A 22,083-nucleotide genomic window follows, 5' to 3' on the forward strand; every position below is an offset into this window, starting at 1 on the left:
GTTTCCGAGGGTGTAAATCCTTACGGGAGTAGAAAGCCTCATCTTTCTCCCGCGGAGCGACTGGTAGTTTCGAACCGCTGACCTTAAGGTTCGCAGCCCGATTCGTAACCACTACGCTACCAGAGCTCCTTTTGTTAAGTGCCATCGAGTCAATTCCGTCCCATAGCAATTCTGTATTATGGTTTCCAAGGAGCAGCTGGTGAGCTTGAACTACCAAACTTGCAGTTCCAACAACTTTACAGTCTGATGCATTAGCCCACAGCGCCACACCTTGGAAATCCTATGGGGGCAGTTCTACTCGGAGAAAGGATGGACCATAACATATAGGGTAGTCAAGGCTCAGGATATGGGGGGAATGTGGAGAGCAATACGTAGTCCACCCTGATTAGTATTCTCCCTACTGTCACCATGATGCTGTGTGACAGACAACAATTTCTACTCCCTCCGTTCCCCTCATGGTTGGCTGGGAGCCAATGTTGAACATTAACCTAGTGTTTGGGGAAAGTAGTGGCGATTTCTCATATTCGGTAGCACACATATCTGATGTACCCATGTTCCAGCTATTTTGCTACCTATAATCATGAGACTAGTAGGTTGGGTATTGGTTTGTTGTTGTGTTTTTAAGTACCATTGAGTTGGTTCAGACTCATAGTTACCCTGTATAGGGTTTACAAGGAGTGGCTGGTGAGTTTGAACCACTGAACTTTTGGTCTAGTGCTTATCCTACAGTGCCACCACACGACTCTGTTTTAGAGAAATAAAAATGTGTGAAGTGCTTTACTGTATCAAATTTTGTGATCCACATGCATTTAATGCTCTCAAATATCCCTGTAGAGAGAGTAAAGTTCTCTTCATGATGCAGATATGAAAACTAGCAGGTGGTATTCTTACCCAAAGTTAATCAGTTTAGAGCGCTAGGAACCAAGGTAAAGTTGATTTCAAGCTTGAACCTACAGAGAGATCTGGATTTGAATCCTCTCTCATTTACTACCCAGTTTCCTTACTAGTCAGTTCCTATTTTACTTATGAGGAAACTACAGTTCATAAATTTCAATTGACTTTCCCAAAGGGATGCACAACTAGTAGTTATCCTGTAGCATTTCTATGAGACTGGAGTGAGACAGTGTGTGCTTATCAAAAGTCCCAACATTTAATAAAAACCCACTGCAGTCATGTTGATTCGGTTCCCATTCACAGGGACTCTGTAGGGCTGAGTTGTGGCTTTTTTTGTTGTTATTAAGTGTGTTGAAGGAGCTCTGGTAGCGTAGTGGTTACGAATCGGGCTGCGAACTGCAAGGTCTGCAGTTCGAAACTACCAGCCGCTCCGCGGGAGAAAGATGAGGCGATCTGCTCCCGTAAAGATTTACAGCCTCGGAAACCCTGTACAGGGTCGCTATGGGTCGGAACCGACTCGACGGCACTTAACAACTACAACAACAACAACAGGAGGGAATAAACAAGCACAAGTTTGGTGTTCTTTTAAAAAAATTTTTTAGATTAGAATGTACTTGTAAATAACTTCAAAAATTTTTCCCCTTATATCATTTGCATCTTTAAGAGTATTTTCCTCTATCATTACAATCGACACAAAAACGAATTAATGTATTCTTTAAAATTCTAATTTGAAAATATAAAAATAACTGAACTTGTAAATTAAGTGAATTATTCAAAATGGAAAAAGTTTTCTGATTTTATATATATCAGAACTGATTTTTCTTCATCTTTAAATTTCTTATGATTATTCTACATTGTACTGAGGACTGTTTGAGAATTGTAATAATAGCAATATCTTCCCAGTTACCATCCAGTGGACTCTGACTTACGGGGACCCGTGTGTGTTAGGGTAGACCTGTGCTCCATTGTATTTTTAATGGTTGATTATCAGGTAGACCATCCGGCCTTTCATCAAGGCACTGTTTGTGTACCCACCAGGTATATTAACCATTGCACCAACCTGGAACTGCAAATAACAACAAGAGATGGCAGTACTTGTGTTTACTATTTTCAGGCAATCTAGTGTACATATTAACTCGTTTACTTATCTCAAGGTTAATATTGTCATTATTCCCATTTTATGTCTGAAACCCAAAGTCACACAGCTACTCAATGCTAGTGTTGTGATTATATACTATATATTAACTCTATAACCTGTCCTTTTAATCAAAGGGCATATATATTTCCTACTCGCCACATCCCTCCTTCCTAGCCTGTTGGAGTCTGGAGTTCCTCTGAAACCTGTCCACCATGGATGACCCAACTTGAATTTGAAATACCAGTGGCATAGTTTCCAGCATCACAGCAACACACAAGCCCCCAGAGTACAACAAGCTGACAGATGAGAGTCATCAGTCTCGGTGACCACATGTTAAAATACATCAGCGATACCTGTCTGTCATTACATTTGAACAAAAAAACTTTTCCAAAATATCAACAGGACAATTAAAATAGTAAATAGAATTTCCTCCCTTGAATTTTTTCCTCCTTTATTTATTTTTTAATACCCACGCACACGATGTCCTTTCTAAATGAGTAAGTGCAGTTGTTGATTCTGACTTATGGTGACCCCACATGTTTCAGAGTAGTCTGTGCTCCACAGAATTTTCAATGATTGATTTTTCGGCACTAGAGTGTCAGACCTTTCTTTTGCGGTGCTTCTGGGTAAGCTTGACCCTACAGCCTTAGTATCTGAGTGCTTATCTGTTTGCACCACTCAGGAACTCCTAAACTCTCTATGCTGTTGTTATTGTTAAGTGATGTCGAATTGGTTCCGACCCTGTATAGGGCTTCCGAGAAGTGGTTGGTGAGTTTGAACTGTCGACCGTGAGTTCAAACCCACCAATGTTATTATTAAATGCCATGGACTCTATTCCAACTCACAGCAACCCTTTATAGAGTTTCCAAAGAGCAGCTGGTGAATTTGAACCACCAATCTTGTAGTTCAAACTGACCTTGCAGTCCAGTGCAGTCCAGTGCTGTAGGACAGTAGGTATCCCTGTTTGATTGTAAACACAAAACGCTAAACATTGTCCATGACCTTTTGATTACAACCACTCTTTGACAGTTATTATTAATTTGGCCTGGGTTTGACGCTAGACTTAGCTAGTTGATAACTGTGACACAGGTGTTTGATACATCTATGTCTCTGTTTGACCGTCTGTAAAATATGGTCTGATTTTAGTGCTTGTGACCTCCCTTTGAAATAAGATGGTACCTGAGTAAATAAAAATAACCTACTTAATTAGTTTTTAATTTAACATTTTATTATCTGTGGTCTTCTGGAAGTATCCTAATTGCCAATCGCTCTATCATCAGAAAGACGTGAGCGTCACTGAGGTAGTATATTTGTGGAAATGCCTTCCACAAATCTAGACTTGGGTCTCCGAGAAGCTGTGAACTTTTAGCTTGAATTACGTCTTCTTTTACAATCTTGGTGTGGCACTGTGGGTTAATGCGCTGAACTGCAGAGTTGGTTTGAACTACAAGGTCAGAGAGGTTCAAGCTCACCATCTGCTCCTTGGAAACCCTATATAGGGTCACTATGAGTCAGAACTGACTCAATGGCACTAAACTACAACAACAACAAATAACATCCTGGATTTATTGAGCATAAGCTAGACCACACAAAATAACCTATTTTCATTTTTCAACATTTTAAATGGAATGGCTGATATAGTCATTTGTCCGTAATACCAATCTCAACCCTATAGCAAAACAATCAAAATGCAAAATGCCAAATCCAATTATATAATCCAGAATGCAATTTTCTTTCTTTTTTTCAGTTGAGCTATAGCTGTACAATTTAAATAACCAGACCAGGCTATTTTAATGGGTGATTTGGCTTACCCAGTGGTTAAGTCAGTGAACTGCAAAATTTGACTCTTTCTTATGGCACATGAAACCAAGTCGTTCTTGAATATAAATAGAAAGCGTCTCTTTCAGAGATGGAATAAAAAAACAAATATTTTCCAAATATGGGGAAAGTGAGCCAACAGATGGGATTGAATCTAATTTTAAAAATCATTTTTATATACATATGTAAAATAACTAACTACATAGAAGGTTTTGTTCTTTTGCCTAGCATATGTATTTTTCTAATTCAGTTTACTGATCTGAATAATGAAAAGAATGTAAACTAGCATTTATTGAGCTCCCATTATGAGTCAAGAGACTTCAGCTCTGCCCATTGGAACAACATTTATCTTCACAACCATTCTGTGAGGGGTTCGTTTTCTAGAAGAGGAAACTGAGCTTTAATTTCTACAAGTTGTCACATTTATTAATAGGAGTGATACTGTACTATACTGCTATTTTTAACCCTCACCCCCAAAAGTGAAATTTCCCAAGATTTAGAATTACTAGTGAGAACAATGTACAAACAGAATAACACTTTTTATACTTAAAGTTTTTTTTTAGCTTTGATCTAGAGACTCTTCTATAAGGAATACCCATCTTTTCTGTGTTTTGTTTTTTTCCACTAAATTTTATTTATTTTGTTGTTGTTGTTAAGAAAATGTATAGCAAAATGTATACCAATTCAGCAGTTTCTACATGAACTAATTTGTGACAGTAGTTTCATTTTTTGAGGTGTTTTTTTTCTGAGGTGTTCCTCCTTCATTAACATTAAGTCACTGCCCCTCAGCTTCCTGTCTAATCTTTCGATTTGCTGTTGTCAATTTGATAGATGGTTCTTTATAAAGTACAATACTCAAGGTACACCTTCTTTATTCATTAAGGTTAAAGTATTGCTCAATTTTATGAAGACTTCAGTGAATATTTTTGGTTTAAGGTTTAAAGATTATTTCAGGGTAATAGTTTCAGGGATTCATCCAGCCTCCAGAATGTCTAGAATCAACGAGAATTTCCCCCTTTTGGATCAGAATCCTTCTATGGAATCTTTGATCAAAGTATTTGGTAATGGTGGCCAGTTCTTCTGACCTCATGTCATGGATCATGGAAGTACATATCTACGCATTCCATATCTTCTTCCTAGTCCTGACACTCCTCCTTCACCGGTGGTGGTGGGCCTTGGAGTTGGTTCTGACTCATAGTGAATAGAAACTAATGGCCCCTGATAAGCTTGTAAGACCCCAGGTATTTCTCAACCAACTGGATGATAAAACAGAAGCACTAAACATGTTCTTAGGTCAATTAACTGGGATGTCTCATGAAACCCCAAACCTCCAAACCAAGGAACATAACCCATGAGGTTTATGGTTGCAGATCAGCAGTCTGCTTTGGTTTAGTCATTGTAGTAAATATATCTATCACACAACTTTTGACGATTCAGTTTACTATAGTATATAACCCACTGATAGCAATTATAATAATTGGCTGTGAACCCTACTCTTAATTGATACAATTTTCCATCACTGTTGATCTCTGTTTTCACCCTTCCTCCTAGCTCTGGTATCCACTAATAAACTACACATTCTCCTTTTCTTGTTTCTGTTTTTTCAAATTTATTATTATTTTAGTGACTTATTTTGTTCCGTCCATTCATACTCTAATCTAGCATGTGTTGAAACATTATTTTTTCTGTATGGCTGAGTAGTATTTCATTACATGTATGTTCCACATTTTTGTATCCACTTGTTGCTGATGGGCCTTGGGCTGTTTTAACCTTTTGCCTACTGTGAATAGTGTTGCAATGACCATTAGTGTACAGGTCATTCTTGAGTCTCCTCTGCTTTGAAGTCTTTGGGTACTAGGACTAGAATTACTGGGTTGTGGCACTGTAGGATAAGGGTTCTAACTTCCCCCTATCCTTGCCAGTATTTGCTATTTTCTGGGGTTTTTTTTTTTTTTCAATTTTTTTCTTTTAATTTAAATTTTTAAAATATCTTAGCCATCCTAGTGAGAGTGAAATGGTATCTCATTGTGGTTTTGATGTGTATCTATCTCTCTGATGGCTAATGATGCCTAGCATTGCCTTCTGTGTTTGGTGGCTGTTTGAATGTCCTCTTTGGTGAAATAGCTATTCAAGTCCACTACCCTTTTACAATTGGGTTATTTGTCTTTGGTTGTAATTTGTCAAAGTTTTGTATATAACACTCTCTACTTAGCTGCGTCTGATAATTCATTTCAATGGTCATATGGAACTCAAGGCACCATACTCACAGTAATGGGGTTTATTAGGGATGTTGTTGTTGTTAAGTGCTGTTGATTAGGTTCTGCCTCATAACTCATAGAAACCCTGTATAGGATTTTCAAGGTGGGTTTGAACCACCAACCTTGCAGTTAGCAGTCCAGTGCGTATCCTATACTACCACAATAGGAGACAGGTTAGAATTCAGGGTCAGAAATGCTCAGGACCCAGTTCTCCCAGCCAGGACAGTTTCTTCTCATTTGTGCCTGCAGGAAGTCCTCTCTATGGCCATTGGCTCATTGACCCAACCTCTGACCTGCTGAGGAAATGGTATAAAGCTCTTTTGTTGTTGTTGCTATCCTTAAGTGCTGTTGAGTCAGATCCACCTCATAATGACCCTGTATAGGGTTTGTGAGCTTGTAAATCTGTGCAGGAAGAGAAAGAAAGAAAGCCTCACCTTTCTTCCTTGATCTGGGCTTGATCTACTGACCTTGCAGTTCACAGTCCAGTGCTTATCCTAGGACTGCTGACTCCACTTCACTATACGCCTTAGCCTGAAGGCTATCAGCCCTAGTGCCATGGGTCAGCAGAATTAGCTCCCCGGTTAAGTGCCTGGAGGTACTTCACTCCACAAGTGAGCCTCCTGCCCAAAGGCACTCAGCTTTACTTGCTCAGTGGCCTGGGAAACCCACCGCTGTAGTGCTCTGGCCCTTGGTTCTGTTGCTGCTCCTCTTCCATGCCTCTGCTATGCCTCTGGTGGCACAGTGTGCTGTCCATGGGTCAAGAAGTTTTACTGTTCAGGAATCTTGGGATCCAGAGGATGTCTCTTCTTCTTTGATCATAGTGAGAGCCCCCCTTTCTGCTTTGGAGATGGTTCATTTTATACCCATGTTAGAATTCCAGATTTTTACAAGCATAATTTGCCTTGTTAATAATTCATAAGTGAATAGTAACAACCTATCAATATCTTCTTCCACCTTCTCTTACCCAGACCCATCAGGAAAAAAATATTTGATGGGAATTACAAAGACTGTGGGTAGAAGAGTCATATGAAGTAATTCACTGCAATGCGTGGTTATTAGGTTCCTGCTGATATATGGTTTCTGAAGATATTTACCAGTCTTTAAAAAATTTTTTGTGAAGCCTTTTGATGAACAAAAGTTTTTAATTTTTATGAGGCCCCATTTGTTTATTTTGGTTTTACAGTTTGTGCTTTGCTATTTATTTGATAGAGAGTGGTTGAAAGCTAGGTCAGACAGTGTTGTTCTCCTAAGAATTTTCTTGTTTTATCCCTTAATCCATTTTGAATTTGTTTTTCTGTGTAGTGTGAGGCATGGATTGTTGTTTAATTTTTATGCACATGGTAATCCAATTTTCCCCACACTATTAAAAAGACTTTTTTTGTGAATGGACTTAGCGACATTGTGAAAAAGCAGTTGGCCATAAGGTGTGGGTTTATTTCTGGACTCCCAATTCTATTCCATTGGTTTATGTATTCATTTTATATCAGTACCAGGTTATTTGGATTACTGTAGCTGTATTTTTGCCATTATTGTTCTATGGTATCAAGTCCGTTCCCACCTGACACTGACTCACGGCGATCCTATGCACAACAGAACAAAACACCGGTCCTGGGCTAACCTCACAATCGGTGCTATGTTTGAGCCCAGGGATGCTGCAACTGTTCCAACGCATCTCACTGGGGGTCTTCCTCTCTTTCTCTGACCCTCCATCTTACCAAGCATGATATCCTTCTCCAACGACTGTTCCCTCCTGACAATATGTCCAAAGTATGAGAGATGAAGTTTGGCCATCTTGGCCTCTAAGGAGCACTCTGGCTGCACTTCTTCCAAAACAGATCTATTGGTTCTTTTGGCAGCCCATGGCACTTTTAGTATTCTCCTCCAACACCATAATTCAAAGGCATCAATTCTTCTATGATTCTCCTTATTCACTGTCCAGCTTTCGCATGTATATAAGGTTATTGAAAATATCATGGCTTGGGTCAGGCACACCGTAGTCCTCAAGGTGACATCTTTGCTCTTCAACACTTTAAAAAGGTCTTGTACAGGAGATTTGCCTAATGCAATACGTCATTTGATTTCTTGACTGCTGCTTCTGTGAGTGTTGATAGTTGATCCAAGAAGAGTGAAGTCCTTGACAACGTCAGTCTTTTCTCCATTGATAAGAATGTTGTTTATTCGTCCAGTGGTGAGGATTTTTGTTTTCTTTACATTGAGATACAATCCATACTGAAGGCTGTGCTCTTTGATCTTTATCAGTAAATATTTTAAGTCCGCTTCACATATCATATGTTGTTAATGAGTCTTTCTCCAATCCTGATGCCATGCTTGTCTTCATATAATCCAGCTTCTCTGATTATTTGCTCAGCATACAGGTTGAATAAATATGGTGAAAGAATACAACCCTAGCCCATATGTTTCCTAATATAAAACCATTCCATGTTCCCTTGTTCTGTTTGTACAACTGCCTCTTGGTCTATGTACAGGTTCCTCATGAGCACAATTAAGTGTTCCAGAATACTCATACTTTGCAATGTTGTCCATAGCTTTTCATGAACCACACAATTGAAAGCCTTTGCGTAGTCAATAAAGCACTGGTAAACATATTTCTGGTATTCTCTGCTTTCAGCTAAGATCATTCTGATGTCAGCAGTGATATCCATCATTCCACGTCTTCTTCTGAAACCAGTCTGAACCTCTGGAAGTTCTCTGTCAATGTATGGTTGCAGCCGTTTCTGCATTACTTTTAGTAAAACTTTACTCGCATGGAATATCAGTGATATTTTCTGATGATTTCGGCATTCCCATAACAACCCTGTATAGAGTTTCCAAGGAGTGACTGATGGGTTTGAGCCACTAACTTTGTGGTTTGCAGTTCAGTGTTTGTCCTACAGCACCACATCAGGTGTCCACATTCAGAAATGTAAGACCTCTTACTTTGTTCTTCTCTTTCAATTTTGTTTTAGCTGTTTGGGACTTCTTGCTATTCTGTATAAAGTTGAGGATTTTTTTCCCCCTATTTCTGTGAAGAACGGTTCTATGAAGGGTGTTGGAATTTTTATCAGGATTGTGTTGAGCCTCTGCCTTGCTTTGGTGACATTCACATCTTAAACTTACTAAGTCTTCCAATCCATGAAAATAGAACATCTTTCCATTTATTTAGGTCTTTTTAATTCTTCTTTTTCAACAGTTTTACAGTTGTCATTGTATGGGCCTTCACAGCTCTGATTAGATTTGTTCCTTGATATTTTATTCCCTGTATGCTGAGCAAGCAGTTTGAGAAACTGGATTATATGAAAAAAAAAGATGACATCAGGATTAGAAGAAGACTTATTAACAACCTGCAATATGCAGATAGCACAACCTTGCTGGCTGAAAGTGAAGAGGACTTGAAGCACTTACTAATGAAGATAAAAGACTACAGCCTTCAGTATGGATTGCACTTCAATAAAGAGAAAACGAAAATCCTCACAACTGGGTCAATGAGCAACATCATGGTAAACAGAGACAAGATTGAAGTTGTCAAAGGTTTCATTTTACTTGGATCCATAATCAATGCCTTCAGAAGCAGCAGTCTTGAAATAAAATGACATATTGCATTGAGTACATATGCTATAAACGGTATCTTTGGTGGTGTTTATGTGCTGTGGTGTTGGTTCTGACTCACAGTGACCCTGCGTAGGATTTCCAAGGCTGTAAAACTTTACGGGAGCAGAAAGCCCCATCTTTTTCCCACAGAACAGCTGGCATTTTCCAACTGCTGACCTTGATATTAGCAGCCCGACTCATAACCACAATGCTCCTTATAAAAAGTTATCTTTAAAGTACTAAAAAGAAACCCTAAGATGTCACTTTAAGGAGTCAAGTATACCTGACTCATGCTATGATCTTTTCAGTCACCTCATATGCATGCGAAAGCTGGACAATGAATCAGAAAGACTGAAAAGAATTGATGTCTTTGAATTATGATGTTGGTGAAGAATACTGACTATGCCATAGACTGCCAGAAGAATGAATAGTTCTCTGTTGGAAGAAGTGTAGCTAGAATGCTCCTTAGAAGTGAGAATGACAAGGCTCTGTCTCATGTAATTTGGATGTGTTTTCAGGAAGAATCAGTCCCTGGAAAAGGACATCGTGCTTGGTAAAGTAGAGGGTCAGTGAGAAAGAGGAAGACCGTCACAAGATGGACTGACACAGTGGCTTTAACAATGGGCTAAAGCAGAGCGAAGATCACGATTCTGGTGCAGGACTGGGCAGGGCTTCATTCTGTGAATTGGAACCAACTCTACACTAAAGAAGAAGAAGAGCAACAATTTTATTCTGTTCAATGGATGCAATTGTAAATGGAGTTGTTTCTTTAATTTCCCCTAGATGTCTCATTTCTGGTGTATAGAAACCTATCTGATTTTTGTTTGCTGACCTTGTGCCCTGAAACTATTTTTAATTCCTCTATTAACCCTGTACAGGGTCACTATGGTTCGGAACTTAACAACAACAACAACAACAACAACAATTAGCTCTAGAAGTTTTCTGTGGACTCTTTGGTACTTTCTATATAGTCCTGGTGTGGCGCTGTGGGTTAATGCACTAGACTGCAATGTCAGTTTGAACTGAAAGGTCGGCTGTTCAAGCTCACCAGTTGATCCTTGGAAACCCTATACAGGGTTGCCCTTGGAAACCCTATACAGGGTTGCTATGGGTGGGACCTGACTTGACAACACTTAACAGCAATATCTTTTAATAGAGATAATTTTACTTCTTCATTTCCAATCAGGATACCTTTAATTTCTTTTTCTTATTTGCCTGTTCTGGCTAGAACTTCGAATACAATACTGAATGGAAGTGTAGGAGCAAGCCCCCTTATCGGATAGATAGCCCATTTCAAGAGGAAAGGTCTCAGTCTTCCTCCATTAAGTACAATGTTGATTTTGGCTTTTCATATATGCCTTGAATCATATTGAGAAATTTCCCTTCTATTTCAGTCTTCTTGAGATTTTCATCAAGAGAGGATGTTGGATTATATCAAATGCCTTTTCTGTATCCATAGAGATAATCATGTGATTCTTTCCTTTGTTCTATTGATGTGATTTATTATGTTGATTGATTTTCTAATGTTGAATCACCCCTGCATTTCTGGGATAAATCCCACCTGGTCATAGTGTGTGACTCTTTTGATACGGTATTGGATTCTGCTCACTAGGATTTTGCTGGGGATTTTTCATCTATAATCATAAGAGATAATGGTCTGTAGTTTTCTTGTGGTGTGTCTGGGTGATTATCAAGGCTATTTTTTGGCTTCATAGGATGAATTATGGGATATTCCTGCCTTATCTATATTTTGGAGGAGTTTAAACCATATTGGTGTCAATTCTTCTCTAAATGTTTGCAAAAATTCTCCCAGTGACGCCATCTTGTCTAAGACTTTTTTTGGTAGGAAATATTTGATCACTGATTTGATCTCTTTAGTTGTTGTGGGTCTGTTGAGATCTCCTGTTTTTCTTTGAGTCAGTTTGGGTATGTTGTATGCTTCTAAGAATTTGTCCCTTTTATCTAGGATGTCCAGTTTATTACCATTGTTGTTGTTAGTGCCGTAAAGTCAGTTCCGACCCATAACGACCATGTATAAGGTTTCTGAGGAGCTTGAACCACCGACCTTTAGGTTCAAACCTACTTCACAGTCCAGTACATTAACTTGCAGCCCCCACACCAGGACTCCATGTATATATCTTTCTGCTCTCATTTCCTGGAACTCCCATGATGCCTATGCATATATTAAGTCTCTTGCTGTTGATCCATAATTCCATTAAACCGTGCTCAGCCTTTTGAGCCTCTGTTCTTGTTGCTCTTCGGTGTCTGTAATTTTAATGCTCTTGCTCTCTAATTTACTAATTCTTTCTTCTGCTTGATTAAATTTTTAAAGTAAATCCTTCTGCTATGTTTCTCATTTCAGTTATTGTCGCTTTCAACTGAGTATCTCTTTTTATAGATTCTTATTTTGTTCTTGCATTGCTTTCCTTATAGCTTTTAGTTCATTGTCTACATTTTCCCTTGGTTAGTTGCCTAATTATGTTTAATGTTATATTTGATATTCTTCTATTTTCCCCCCATTAATTGTTCATCCTTAGATCTGTTTCAATCCTCTTGTCATGTTCATTTAGATGAAACATTGTTTTTCTGTTCCTTGTGAATCTTGCGTTGGGGTTCTGACTCTACAGGCAGGGTTTGTGGTGGTGAGGGAGTACGGGCTTTTTCCGGGTCCACTGCCCCAGTTCACAGCAGTTGATGGCCCTGTGGCTGGAAAAGTGTCCAGGATAGTAGGAGAAGTTTTCCTGCTGTTGTGACTGTCTGCATCTCTCTGCTGCTTTTCCTTTGCTCTCTGATTCAGAGTTCCTTAAAGCCAAGCTCTGTTTCCTTGTAATTCTAGTATTTGTGGGGGAGGGTCAGAACAATGGTCTGTTTATACCATCGTCTTACCAGACTCCTTCCTATTTTTGTATTTTTAAAATAGAAGTATATATATATTCAAAGTTATTGGAGTCCTGGTGTGATTGCTGTAGGATAAGCATTGCAAGGTATACAATTTAAACCCATCAGCCACTCCTACCAAACCCTACATAGGTATGGTATGGATTAGAACGGACTCAATGGCACTTAACAAGAACAACTTAAAAACATTTTATTTTTTTTCAAAAGGACTGAAGCTGGTTCTCAACAGTCCGCATTTAGCCATCTTCTCATTTCAATTTCAGAATCTTTCTGTTTGTGACTGCCTAGTGCCTTTGCTTTTCATTTCTAGCTATATGTTGATAATTTCTAAATTGTCACTTTCTGCCCTGATCTCTGTAATGAACATACCTGTACTCTCGCTGCTTACTGGACATGGACTTAGATGTACAAAGGTCCTCAAACTCAACATGTCAGTTCCTGCCCACATCAGGGGTCTCCAGAAAGTTGTCCTGCCTCCAGGTGTCCCTATGTTAAGTAAATAGTCCAGTTATCTTCAATTTACATGGGGAGTACTGTGGCTCTGTAGGCTAAGCAATGGACTAGGAAGCACAGTGTCAGCAGATCAAGCCCATCAGCTACTCTGTGGGAGAAAAATGAGGTTTTCTGCTCCCACAAAGATTTACAGCCTTGAAAACCCTGTACAGCGTCTCTTTGAGTTGTAATTGACTCAATGGCACTTAACAATAACAGCTCCTTCGGTTTGCTTAATCAAGAAACTTGGACTTCATCGTTAATACCATATCACATATTTTATTATGTTCTACCCAGTCTGTTACCTAATTATTTTCAAATTCTTTGTGCATATCCAGAGTGACATAATCCTTGATCAGACCACCATCGATACCTTGCCTATATATCTTTTTCAGATTCAAACTCATTTTCCTGCCCACGCTTCACATCCTGAAGAAAGTTCTTTGCAAAATCAAATGTGATTATTCTCTGCTCTACTCTAACCTTTCACTGACTCACCATTACATTCAGAAGAAAGTCGAAGCTATTGAACATGGTAAGGCACTCTGGTAGTGTAGTGGTTACGAATCGGGCTGCGAACCTTAAGGTCAGCGGTTCAAAACTACCAGCCGTACTGCGGGAGAAAGATGAGGCTTTCTGCTCCCATAAAGATTTACACCCTCGGAAACCCTGTACAGGGTCGCTATGGGTCGGAACTGACTCGACAGCACTTAACAACAACAACAACATTGAACATGGTATGTCAGTCCCTTCCTAATCTCACACTTCATTTTCTTTCTGATCCCATCGTTTGTCCTTCTCACCCTCACTCTCTGATCCAACCATAAAACATACCATGCTTTAGCAAAGATAGTTTCTCTCTGCTTCCTCCCAGACTTTTGCATGTGTTTGAAACACTCATCACTCCCTTCTCCTTTCCTGATTAATTCCAACTCATCCTTTACTTTGTAGTTTAAATATAAATGCCTCTTCAGATCCATCCATAATCACCCAGACTGGGTATGGAATCTGTTTATGTATTTATGTGCTCCCATATCATCCTAAATTTCCTTTGTCAGAGCACTTAACACACTGCATTATAACTGCATACTGGTATTTGTTCGTTTTACTTTTCAAACAGCTTATGAGCTACTTCAAAGGCAGAAAATCAGTACCTGGTAGGTTGTTGTTGTTAAGTGCTATTGAGTTACTTCTGACTCATAGCAACCCTGTATAGGGTTTCTGAGGAGCAGCTGGTGAGTTTGAAGCCTGACCTTGTAGTTCAAACTGACCTTTAGGTTCAGTGCATTACCCCACAGTGCCACACCAGGACCAGATTCTATATGGCTGCCTATCTGTACTGTCTGTCTATCTATCTATTGAATCATTAATACTTTTTAATAATTCCTTGAAATGCACACAATTCATTTACCTTCCTTATTCAAATAGTTTTCCCTGTGAAAATATTCAGTAGCATTTACAGAAAGTATAGATTTCTAGAGTTAGAAAAGACCTTTAAATGAAATGTTCTTTAATCTTAGTTCCAGGCTAGTTTTTCACTCATTTTCTACATAAACTTAGACACATTTTTTTTTTTTTTTTTTATCCCTGAACTTTAAGAGCCATCTATTCTAATCCCCCAGATTAGGTTTCCTCACTGTCTCTGATTCTAGGTTGCTTTATGTTGTTGTTGTTGATAAGTGCTGTTGAGTTGGTTCAACGCATAGCAACCCTGTATAGGGTTTTTGAGGAGCAGCTAGCTGGTGGGTTTGAACTGCCAACGTTGTGATTCATAGTCCAGTGCTGCTCCTACAGCACCACACCTAGAATTCAGGTCGAATAGGTTCCCACCCATAGGGACCCAGTATAGGGTTTCCAAAGAGCAGCTGATGAGCTTGAACTACCGACCTTGCAATTCAAACAGCTTTGAAATCTGGTGCATTAACCCACAGTTCCACACCAGGACTCCAGGTTGTATTATAAGTGGCCTCAAATCATTCACATGCTTTTAGCATATGTAAAGCAAAAAACAAAACAAAACGAAAAAACAAACATGACTTTGTATGTCCATAGAGTGTCTACCCTCATTTTTTATCAGCCTTGTTTCTAACAATTTTGTTGATCATTTTAAGCCTAATGCAATCTTCAATTTCAAGAATGGACTTTACATTCTTATTTGGCTGTATGTTTGAATGCTTTCTTTGACCACAGATGATAGATAAAACATGGTATCTATGTGGATCAAGGAGGGTTGCCTAACTGCATGGCCAATATGGTTATATATGCTTAGAGAACTATGCTTTAAAAAATTAGGTTTGTTAGGAAAGGCATCCACTCTGTCTTTGTGGAATGGGCAACAGTATTTTCACCCTACACTAACCTTAATATACCAAGAGAAAACACCAAGATGCCTTTTCCAATTCACATTGGTAAATGATGAATGAGAATTACTATTTGGCAAGCACTAGATACTAAATAGAGCCCAGAAATAATTGGCCATTGAAATTTTCTCTTAAATCAAACAAACCAATCTTTCAAATATAAAATTAATCATTTCATTGATATCAGTCTTCAGTCCTTCCTCTATTAAATCCTTAAATTCATGCAAGGGATGGTATAGCAAGCCAATTAAAATGGGATTCTTATAAAATGAGAAAGATAAAATTATGCCTTCTGAAGACACAATTTAATCATAATAAATTATTTTCAATTTTCTTTTTTCAATGAGGCATCACAATGATCATAAAACCAAGTGTAAAAGGGCACTGGCCTAGGAGACTGAGTTACAAAGAGACCACCACACTCTTGAACACTTACACCTGCAATAATTTGCTTCATAAATTTTTATGTTGCATTTTACATTTTTAAGAAAGTGAGTATTCCCAACAGCGTCATAATTAGAACTGTGACAGTGTGAGACCAACTAAAGGAAATTATATTTGATCTCTGGAGTATTTAGCGAAATAGTTTTAAATAGGAATGTGTTGCTTTGTTGAAGACAGATTAGAGTCGACAAAGAAGATGCTCCTTGAATTGGAAGCCTACGCTCTCAAATGGTTCACATCTGCAGCCACGACTGCACAGAAGGCTTAAGTGTCAATTGAGGAGATCAGGGAAGTAGACATGATTGACCTGGAGATGTATAGACTATTTATTGGAATTGGAATAGAGTCTGAATCTTCAAATGTTACATGTTAATATGCACTGTATACAAGTCCTTCCAGAAATTCTGAATGCTTCATCTCTGTTGCTCAAGAAGCCAAAGCTATCACTAAGAAATATCCTGTGGTGGGACATTCTGTACTTAATCAACCCACTTGCATTCTGGCTATACCGCTTCCCATACAGATTTGTCAGTTCTTTTGGCAGTCCCTGGTGCTTTTAATATTCCCTTCCAACACAAGAATTCAAATACATCCATTCTTCTATGGCCTTTTTAATTCAATGTACAACTTTCACATGCATCTGATGTTATTAGAAGTACCATGGCTTGTGCGAGGAGCGCTTTAGTCCTTAGACTGACATCTTTGCTTTTGAACACTTTAAAGAGGTCTTGTGCACCAGATTTGTCTAATGTGTTTGATTTCTTGACTGCTGCTTTCATGAATGTTGATGGTTGATCCAAGCAAAATGAAGTCTTTGACAATGTGGATCTTTACTCCATTTATGTGGATGTTGTTTATTGGTCCAGTGGTCAGGATTTTTGTTTTCTTTACATTAAGGTGTAGGCCATACTGAAGGCTGTGGTCTTTGATTTGATCAGTATTTTAAGTCTTTTTCACTTTCAGCAAGGAAGATTGTATCATCTACATGTCGCACGTTGTTAATGAGTCTTCCTCCAATCCAGGTGCCATGTTTTTCTTCATATAACCCAGCTTCTTGGATTATCTGCTCAGCACACAGGTTGAATAAGTACGGTGAAAGAATGCAATCTTGGCTCACGTTTGACACCATCCAGTGTTCCCTTGTTCTGTTCAAACAACTGCATCTTGGTCTGCATACAGGTTTCTCATGAACACAATTAAGTGTTCCAGAATATTCATTCTCCGCAATGTTGTCTACAGTTTGTTATGATAACACAATAGAAAACATTTGTGTAGTCAGTAAAGCATAGGTAAACATCTTTCTGGTATTTTCCTTTTTTAGCCAAGATCCATCTGATGTCAGCAATGATGTCCCTCATTCTGTGACCTCGTCTAAATCCAACCTGAAGCTCTGGAAGTTCTCTGTCAGTGTACTTTTGTAGCTGTTTTGAATATCTTTAGCAAAATTTTACTTGTATGCGATATTAATGATATTGTGCAATGATTTCCTCATTCCACTGGGTCTCCTGTCTTTGGAATAGGCACAAATATGGATCTCTTCCAATCAGTTGTCCAGGTAGCTGTATTCCAAATTTCTTGGCATAGATGAGTCAGTGATTGAGAAAGAAAAAGGCTTTGAGGATGGATGGAATACTCATTGAAGTCTTTCAACAAACTGATGCAGCATTGGTAGCACTCACTCATCTATGCCAAGAAATTTGGAAGACAGCTAACTGGCCAACTGATTGGAAGAGATCCATATTTGTGCCCATTCCAAAGGGAGGTGACTCACTGGATATGGAAATCATTGGACAATATCATTACTATGTCTTCAATATTGCAAATCGAGGTTTGAAATTTTTCATCAGTTCCCTCAGGTTTACAAATGCTGAACGCTTATTCCTTTTTGTGTTTTTTTTAAACTCCAGATCCTTCTTAAGCTGTCCTTCAAAACCTCATATGCAGCTCTTTTACCTTCTCATTTCTTCTATTTGCTTTAGCATCTCTATGTTGGAGAGCAAATAGTTAGGAAGAATATGTATAGAGCAGGATGACAATTTTATCTCCTGTCTATTATTAATGGAAAAACTCTTTGAAACAGCAAATGACTTATGTTAACTGTAGAAAAATATCCTATTTTTTTTGTTAGGAGTGATTCCACCCTATCTTGGTGAAAAAAAATTATAGAAGGAGCCTTTGTCTTGGAATTACAGTGGATCTGAAACTTCCTGCAACTTGACCTTGGAGGTTATTCTCTGAATTCACATAAACAAAGCTTACGTATAGAAAGCTTGAGTATACAAGGGATTTTGGGAGGTAAGAGAGTACCACCATACTCTATTCATTCAGTGCTTCACCAAGATCCCTTTAACCTTGATCACTGTTAACAAGGACAGTCCCAACCAAGATTATCATCCGAGAAAGACAGTTACTCCAAGAGAGAAATTCATTTGCTCAAAGTAGACTATCTTACTTGGAATAACTCAAGGACCTGAAGTTTCTGGAGGAGGGCAGTTTGGGGCAAACAGGAGGTCAAGATGGTGATTTCTATGGAATGAACTACCTTGGCACAGTTGGGCTACAATGAAAATAAGTAGAAAATGTTAGAGTGCCTTGAAGTCTCAGCATGCAGCTGCCATTGAGAAATTTTCCTTTGGGGGAGAGAAATCATCTTAACTTGCAAGTTTGTTCAGACACATGTACTAAGGAGATTGTTTTTCTGCCAGTGAACAAAAATCATCTCTCAGATCAAAAGGGACCACAATTGCCAAATGACCATGAGAAAGAAATAGTAGTAAACTAACCACACCCTTCTATTTTATTGTTTAGTATTTGAAATTGTGTCTAAGTTCTTTTGGCGTTAATAAGTGTCAAGGCTTTTTAGAGGAATCAAAAACCATGGTGGTGATGTGCTGTTAAGTGAGTACAGACTCATAGCGACCCTGTCCAGGGTTTCCAAGGCTGTAAATCTTTACGGGAGCAGAAACCCTCATCTTTCTCTAGTGGAGTAGCTCGTGATTTCAAACTGCTGACCTTGAGGTTAGCAACCCATCTTGTAACCACTATGCTGCCAGAGCTCCTCATCAAAAAGTATAGTAATCTCAAAAGTTAGCATGTGGGCTTCTTGATAACAAGGCTTAACAAAGTTGGAACAATTGATGAGGCAAGAAGATTAAAGGGGTGGTCATAGTTTCTGAGTTTGGGAACAAACCCTATCTATTAGAAATCTTATGTTATACACAGATGTCCACAGCGTATCTTCACAATATCGCCAGGCATGTTAAACTCAACAAGCTGTCTTCTCCTCAAACCAACAATGTACTTTTCTCCTCCATTTCTTCCCCCTTCTACATCATCTTCCTAGTAACCTGGAATCGAAAGCTTACGAACCATTGTAAGCGTTTCTTTCTATATTACATCTCACACCAATCAATTGCCAATTCTAGCTGCTTTTACCTTCAAAAATCACTGAAATCCATTATTTTCTACTCATTCTCTGTGACTAGGGTGCAGTGCAGTCTGCATGAGGCATTGGTGAGGCCACTGTGCTGCTCTCTAAGGGGATCCTACATTTCTAACCTGGCACACTCCATGCCATTTTGCTACCAGATGGCTATATGTTTGGGTGGAAAGAAATAGAAAATGACCTTGCAGACTTCACTTGCTTAACTTTTTTTTTCTTCCCAGGATGAAGTCTGAAATCATTCGCAACACATGAGTCCTTTATGGGCTGAACTTTGCCTACCTCTACTGTTAAAGGAAGATTCTTTCAGGAAGAACTAAATTTCTTCCTTTTTTTTTTTTTTTTTTAAAGAAACAACCCAAGACCTACTAGAGTATTCTGTAGGTAGTAAATCTGCCAATATTTGTTAAAATTGAATTGAATCAACTTGTTTGCCTGGGAAACAATACTTGGAAAGTGGAATCTTTATAGTATTCAAGTCCATTGTGTAGTTCTCATCTTTGGTGACATTTCTGGCCGGTGATGTAGTTTTACTTACCCTCATGAAATTCGCCTCCTGTCTCCTCTCTCCCTGTTGGTGAAGATTATACCTGCTGCTGCTTTATTCCAGAAACTGGATAACCTTCTGCCTTGTTTTTGTGCCCAGTGACCCTTGTGACAGACCCTGTGGCTTTGACCCTTTAAACACTAGAAGTTCCCTGGTGTTTTGACTCGGCAGTAGATCGTGATATTTAGAAATCTCTTCGTGGAGCACTTTTGATTCTCCAGGGATGCCGCTCATAAATATTTGCATTATTAAAAGAGCTAGGAACACAGAATAAAAAATAAGTATGCAAGGAAGTCACCATTTGACTTCTGATTATGTCTACCAAAATGAAAAATGAATGAATATGCACTTAATAATGCATGTCCTTGTGTTCTTGTTTTAATTTTTAACTCATCAGAGAATGTTAAAATGAAAGTGGAGCCAACATTTGCTTTGCTGTTTTATTAAAGGCTGCGAATAACCCTCATGTAGCTGATGCGTAAGATACAGACTCATCCAACATGATATATTTGTTATTATCCCTGTTGATAAATGAGGAAACAGAAACTAATAGAGAATAAATAACTTGTATAAAATTAATAGGCAATAAGTGCCCATACAGATAATAGGATATAGTTATTATTGTTAAGTGCATCAATTCGGTTCTGACTAATAGCCACCCTGTACAGGGTTTTCAAGGAGCAGCTGATGAGTTTGAACTGCCGACCTTGTGGTTGAAACCAACCTTGAGGTCAAGTGCTTATCCTATGGTGGCACACCAGTACTCCTAACAGGATATTTGTTGTTGAGTGGCATTGACTACATTCCGGCTGATAGCGACCCTGTGTAGGGTTTCCAAGGAGCTTGAATCACCAACCTTGTGGTTCAAACGACCATGCAGTCCAGCACATTAATCCACAGTGCCATACCAGAATTCCAATAGGATATTTGTTGTTGCTGTTGTTAAGTGCCGTCGAGTCGGTTCTGACCCATAGTGACGCTGTATAGGGTTTCCAAGGAGCAGCTGGTGAGCTTGAACTGCTGACCTTGCAGTTCAAACAACTTTGCAGTCTGGCACATTAACCCACAGTGCCACACCAGGCTATTAGAATACAAATATTTTCCTAATACCTGTATTGCCACCTATTAGCTATTAACTTTATACATTAATTATTTATTTTCTATTAGTTTCCATTTTCTCATTTAGCAACATGGATAATAATGATGTAGATGTCAAAGATTTGTTGACGGCACTTAACAACAGCAATTGATGATATTAAATGAAATACCTGATGTATGATGGTGGCAATAGTTGTAAGGACCAAACTGATTTTACCTGATTTTGCCTACCTAAAGACTGCTTGACTAAACTCTAGTCAGGCTCAGGAAAGCATTTTAAATAGACAAGGCCTCAGTTTTTAGTTCCCGCCAGAGACAAGGTCAATCTCCATTCTGTACATTAGCCTGAACACGTCCTCTAGCTCCAAGAAAATGATATATGTATAAATAGCCAGGCAGCTCAAGGCCAGAGGCCAGATGTTTTCCTTTACCCTAGCCTAAGAACAAAGACCACCAGTCCCGACCAATTAAACTTTAACATCTCATAGTTCGCCAATTGTTAACCAATCCAAAGATTGTAAAGCTGAGAAACCTGAGCTGTTTGAAAACTCTATAAAAACCCTGCAGACAATGAATTCAGGGCTCTTTCCCTATTCCCATGTGTCGGATAAGGTTAGAGACCTGGCTCAAGCTTGAATAAACAACCCTCATGTATTTGCATCAGTACACGACTCCTGGGTGGTCTTTGGGGACCCCGAATTCTGGGCATAACATAGTGTGCCATTGAGTCATTCCGGCTCAGCAACCCTGTATAGCATTTCCCCGGCTATAAATTCTTACTGGAGCAGAAAGCCTCATCTTTCTCCAGTGGAGCAGCTGGTGGATTCGAACTTCTAATCTTGTGGTTAGCAGCCCAACTTGTAACCCACTGTGCTACTAGGGCTCCTGCCTGATGTATAAGAATCACCCAATCTGAATTCATATGACAATTTTATTTGAGCCTCCACAGTATGAAGTTAGCAATATCATCTCCTCTATAATTTTTACAATGATATGAAATGCTGCTCTGGTAGCGTAGTGGTTACGAATTGGACTGCGAACCTTAAGGTCAGCGGTTCGAAACTACCAGCCGCTCCGCGGGAGAAAGATGAGGCTTTCTACTCCCG

This window comes from Chrysochloris asiatica, unplaced genomic scaffold (assembly GCF_000296735.1).
Source record: "Chrysochloris asiatica unplaced genomic scaffold, ChrAsi1.0 scaffold00055, whole genome shotgun sequence".
Lineage (NCBI taxonomy): Eukaryota > Metazoa > Chordata > Mammalia > Afrosoricida > Chrysochloridae > Chrysochloris > Chrysochloris asiatica.